Genomic DNA, 6,076 nt, shown 5'->3' with positions numbered 1-6,076 from the left:
GGAAGCCACTTGTTACAACACACTCTCCAGAGTGCAGGCATTAAGACTATTATTTTCTACCTTTCTCAGGCAGCATTTTGGGGTTTGAGCCCTTGAAGCCAACAGATGTTTGCTCCTCTTTATACAGAAAGATCAGAATCACAAGTTAATTGATGTTCAGTATTTCAACGTGAAACCCTTTCCTTTATCTCCATGATTGTGATTGTGTTTGCCAGCTAGGTGATAAGATATGGTTTATTGCATGTTGTACTTCAAAAGTTATTACGTTGAGGATTTGCTGCTGCAGGCATAAAGACAGCACAGATTGATGTTTTTCTTCAGTGAAAAGAATTCACAGTTTTTTCTATCTTAACACTACAAATCACTGGACATATAACAAAATACCAGCTGTGAAATATCATCACATATAGCCATGAATGACCATTTTAAAAATTAGTCATAGCAAGAAATGTTCTGGTAGTTGTAAGACACATTGGACTACAGGGTTGTCACCAGTTCAGGATGATACACAAATGTTTAATGCCTTTTCAGATAAGTGATAATAAGAAAGGGATAAAGGCAGAAAGCCCTGTTTTTCTCTATAGTTAGTAGTCACATAATGCTGCTGCTCTGACTCCTGTACTTCCATTTGAAAGTAGCAAAGTTCCATTACTTTGCAGAAGTGATCAGTGAAAGAGCGTATTTGTTACTTCACGCTGCTTAAAAGGTCTTCCCAAAAGCTACATCAAAGGGAAGAAAAAGTTAAAAATAATCAAAGAAGAAAACTTAGACAGTTTTTTTTTCCCCTACCAACAAATAAGTTCGCATTTATAAACTTAAGAGAAAAAAAAAAAAAAAGGTCAGAATTCTCCACAGAATTCAGTTTCCATACATCATCAGTACCGTAAGGAGAGAGAAGAGAGGCGGGAGGAGAGATGGGTGTCTAAACCACGGAATTTTTCCTTGCCAAAAATAAATAAATAAATAAAGCTATCTATTTATTTTAATATATATATATTTTTTCTAAGCACTGAAGAGGACTTAAGATACAAAGCGTTGGTTTGCTGGGGTGTGCAACCCAACTTACTTTGGCTATTTCTTACTCAACTTCTCTCTCTCTCTCTTTTTTTTTTTTTTTTGTATAGCTTAAACTCTCCACACTGGGTCATTCAAGTCTTGAGTCACCAGAAAAAAGAAGTTGCTGTTTAAAGTATGGCAGACAACCAAAAGTTCAGACAGCTGCAATGAAGGATTAGTTGTGGGTTTTTCTCACTGCCTTGCTACAAACTGCATCACAGCTCTATGTTCAAACATTATTAAATGGGAATGTTTTCTCTGGCACCAACTACTTCTCCCCACAGTTTAAGTATTGATTTTTTTAAACTGAAGTAGCTTTGGTTTACAGCTCACATTAGAACTTAAAAACATATTTCCATAGTAGCTGGCATATGCAGGCAACTGTTTATTCTCAGTACCAGCCATAATAAACACTTGTACTTTTATAATCCAACAAATCTTTGTCTAATCACAACTTCGTTTTCAGAGCCGTAAAATTTGCATGCTATTTAAACCATTTTTAAGGAAGACTTTAGAAAATGAAAGATTTTCTCCGACTGCCTTCACTGTCCGTACAGACCAATAACGAACAGTAAATAATGTGGTGAGATAGAATACGTATATATTGCAACAATATATTGGGAAAAACCTTTGTAAAGCAGGACCTGCTAATTGATTTTCAGAGGAACAGGTTGTTTTTTAGAGACAAACCTTTAATGCGATCTAGAACTTATTCTGGTACGTGTGAAAAAAATCCAACCAAGGATTTACATAAGATAGGTTTTGCACTTGAACTGAGAACAGCATCCGACTAACTTTTGAGTTTATATCTTAGTATTCCGAAGTGGTAAAGCTCTGGAAAATGGAGCGATTTGAATTCTCTTTTGGCACATTCATTGTCAACAGAATTAATGAAGTTCTGCTTGCAGAATCATTACTGTGAATGAAAAAGCCCAGCACGGTATTTGAATTCCTGTGGAATTTGTCAGAATTGAACATCCTAAAGGTATTTTGTTATTTAACGCTGGCTATTGGACATGGGAGCCACCAAGACACAGCAAGTATGGAGTCTGTGATGCTGTCTTCTGGGAACATAACTGAGCTAGACTTGAGTAAAATCACTACTAATGTTTTTCATTTTAATATTAATATTTATGATGATGAACTGGTAAGAATCCAGTAAGATATGCAGAATTAGTATCAGTAAAATCAGGTATTAATTTGAAAAATATTACATACTAGCACAGTCTGTCAGATACACTGATTTCCAATATGTAATTTTCTTCCCATGCCCATGCTTTTGTTTTCCTACACAAAAATTGTTCGGAGAGCCAGCAAGCTAGTTCATTGCATAACCAAATATCTACTTGAGAGCACCAACATGTGTGACCTGAATGAATTCCAAACTTTCAAGAATTTCCCCATCGTGCAGGACCCCATTCTGCAGAAGATGAAGTACAGGTCTGTGTACAGGCCCTCGTGCTGCCAGCAGGTGCACTTCATCCACCAGTCACCTATAACTGCTGTCTGAATTACATGATTACATGCTAAGTACATGGCAAAGTTATTATGCACTTGATTGTAGGCAGCAAGGGAGGATCAGAGACTAAGAGCAGCTATAGAAACAGCTAACTTTGTTACTCTCCTGCTGTGAGATACTATCAAAAAGAATAAGGCTACTGCTCCACAACAAGCAATACTGCTGTTGAAGTTGATAGGAGTTTCATCTCCAGGGTCACTAGACGCATGGTACCAGTGCTGCAGCCAGTCACAAAAACATGATGGCTTCAACAGAATGATGGCTCCAGTGTTATATCGTAGACCTTGTCAAAATAAGAAAGGGTGATGGAATGTAAATATCCTCCCCAATTATGCAGAAGCTGCTAACATTGGAGGCAGGCAACTCCCAACGGCAAGAATTTGGGGTGGCAGAAGGGGGGAAAGACCCATGCTCCCACAGCCTCCCAAGAAGAGCTGGCAGGATCAGAGAAGTGGAGGAAAAGACACCAGTTTATTGCAGTCACATGTAAATGTTGGCATTTAACAATAGCAGCAGCGAAAGAAAAATCAGTTGAAAGAACCTGAGAATGCTGAAAAAAGCCACAGTAAATACCGAATAACTGGAAGAGGAGCTATTTCTCATTAGAAAAGAACAGGAGTTTGAGAACTACTTGTACTTATTAAGATTGAACTGGCTTGGGACCATACGGAGTGGAAATTAAGAAAGCCAGAAAAAATCCACAGACACTTGAACAATGTGAAAAAGTGCCATTTTAGAAGGCTGCTAGAGTATTAGTTGCCTCCTCAAGTTAAACAGAATGGTAAAGCATATCAGACTTAATGTAGGCTTAAGAAAAATAAATCATCACCTAATGGACATTTTGGTAAATCATGATATTCCCACCTGAGAATGCTCAATGGCAAGGGATTTCAGCTGTAAGCTGGAGAGCTGAGCGAATGACTCAACATGAAAAAAGATCATCTAAGGAAGCCCTAAATACAGAATCACAAGCTTACAAGAAAATTGATAACACCTGAGGGACTTGCAATGGTTAAATAATGGTTTGACAAAAAAGGAAAAGGTAGGGTTCATGGGCACTGAATGTATCCTCAGTGCAAATCATTGCAGGCAAATGAATTGCTAAACAGGTTAACTCTAGTGCTCAGTGTTTTACTGTTAGAACAATAATATTACAATAATTTGCCACTTATGATGCATGTATATATATTTTAATATTAAAAGGAGATTAAAGGAGAGTTGTTTAACTGGAAAGAAGTTGTTTAACTGGAACTGCACAGCAAAGCAGAGGGATCTTGTAACTGTCCTGCTGTCTCAGGCCTACTGTTGTGTATTCCCCTTGCTTCATTAAAAAGAAAAGTTGGTTTAGAAGCTTTCTGAAAACATGCTATTTCCATACAAGGTACATTGTCATGGAAGACCTCAGACCCTCAGGCCTAGCAATGTGAAATACGGGTACTCCTCTTGAAAGTCTTTAGGGTACCTTGGTATTGCACTGTGGTACCTACTGACAGAATGCAAGTCAGTGCACTACAAGTACTACAGTACAACACCAAGGTACCCTAAACACCTTCAAGACCACAAAAACAAAGAGTCAGAGCAGAACTACTAAGTCAGTTTGGTAAATAAGAAAAATAAATAAATAATATAGATGGATATACCTGCCCTGACCAGCTCCATGTCCTCTAGTGTCAGGGTATCTGGATTCAAAAGCTAGTGTGTCAAAGATGAAGCTATGTGGGCATATGATTTTAAATTCAGTAGTACAGTTCCCAAGAAGGAAATCTGGAGCTGTTCCATGCAGGTTGGAAAGCACAGAGACAAAAGAGGCCTCTAGAGCAGTAAGCTTTCTTCTGAAAGGTTTATGCCTCAAACAAGATAACTCGAGGAATTTCTGTTCTGCTCTGTACTGGCGAGGCCTCACTTGGAGCACTGTGTGCAGTTTTGAGCACTACAATATAAGAAAGACATAAAACAGTTAAAGATCATCCAAAGGAGGGCTACAAAGATGTTGAAGGGTCTAGAGGGAAAGAATTGACAAGCAACTCTCTAAAGTTCTAATCTGCCCAGTGGCCTTCCTGAAAAAGCAGGAGCCAAATGGAGAAAAGATGTGAAGCAGCTGAGAAAGGACACCTTCCCTCTTTTAGTCCATTGGAAGCTTAGTAATCACTATTACCTCCTGCATCTACACAAGGCATGAAAGCAAAACACTAGAAGCACCCAGAAAAAAAAGGGGCACATTGGGGTCGCCTGGTACCAGAAACACAACACAACTGCCTTAGTTTTCCTTAGCTCAACAACATTCTGAAGGGTTGCTTGGCACATTGTTTGCAATTCATTTACTACACAGTTGTGGTGTTAGGAAAAGGTTCTGCACCAGAGGGTGGTAGGCATGGAACAGGCCGCCCAGGGCAGTGGGCACGGCCCCAAGTGCCAGAGTTCAGGGAGTGTTTGGGCAGCACTCTGACATAGGGTTTGGATTTTGGGTGGTCCTGTGTGGAGCCAGGGGTTGGACTTGGTGATCCATGTGGGTTGGGATATTCTGTTATTCATGCAACAAATTGGAGAAGTTACCCCAGCAGGGTATTATAACACACATATCTCAAGTGATGGTTTACAGTTAATTGCTTTTAAATTTTAAAAGCAAAGTTAAATAGCTACATAAAACAAACAACAACAACAACAACAAAAAAACAAAAACAAAATGATGTAACAAACTTGTGTGTAACAAGAAAACCAGATACTTCCTCTGTAAATGCTATGCCAAAACATGGTCTTACAGCTACAAGTGAAGCTAGGCAAATTTCCTGAAGCTAAAAGAGTCTCAACAGATTTTCAGTTTGAGAATAAAATGATCTGCCCACTGACTTCAACAAATTAATTGCTGAAGGTCAACACATGAGGGGAAGATGCCAACCAGAATGACCTTGAACATTCTTTGGAGGTGGGCCAGTACTAACCTCATCAAGTTCAACAAGGCCAAGTGCAGGGCCCTGCAGCTGTATTGGGGTATTCCCATACACAAATACTGGCTGGGAGAACGGCCTGAGAGCAGCCCTGAGAAGGACTTGGAGGTGTTGGTTGATGAGCTCAACGTGAGCTGGCAGTGTGCACATGCAGCCCAGAAAGCCAACTGTATTCTGGGCTGGATGAAAAGCAGCGAGACTGGCAGGGTGAGGGAGATGACTGTCTCCCTCTGCTCTGCTCTTGTGAGGCCCCTCCTGCACTACTGCATTCAGCTCTGGGTCCCCAGCACAAGGGCACGGAGCTGTTGCAGCAGGTTCAGAGGAGGCCAAAATGATGATCACAGGGCACACAAACGCAATGGAGACAGGCTGAGAGTTGGGTTATCCAGCCTGGAGAAGGCCTCGTGGAGACCTTACTGCAGTCTTCCAATAAATAAATGGGGCACACAAAATTTCTGAACAAGGCCTTTCTGCAAGAGCATGGAGTGACAGAACAAGGAGTAATGGCTTTAAACTAAAAGAAGGTAGATTCAGATTAGTTTCAAAGAAAAATCTC

The sequence above is a fragment of the Gallus gallus genome, chromosome 2, assembly GCF_016699485.2.
Source record: "Gallus gallus isolate bGalGal1 chromosome 2, bGalGal1.mat.broiler.GRCg7b, whole genome shotgun sequence".
In the NCBI taxonomy this organism is placed as follows: Eukaryota; Metazoa; Chordata; class Aves; order Galliformes; family Phasianidae; genus Gallus; species Gallus gallus.
This window is presented reverse-complemented; position numbering follows the sequence as displayed.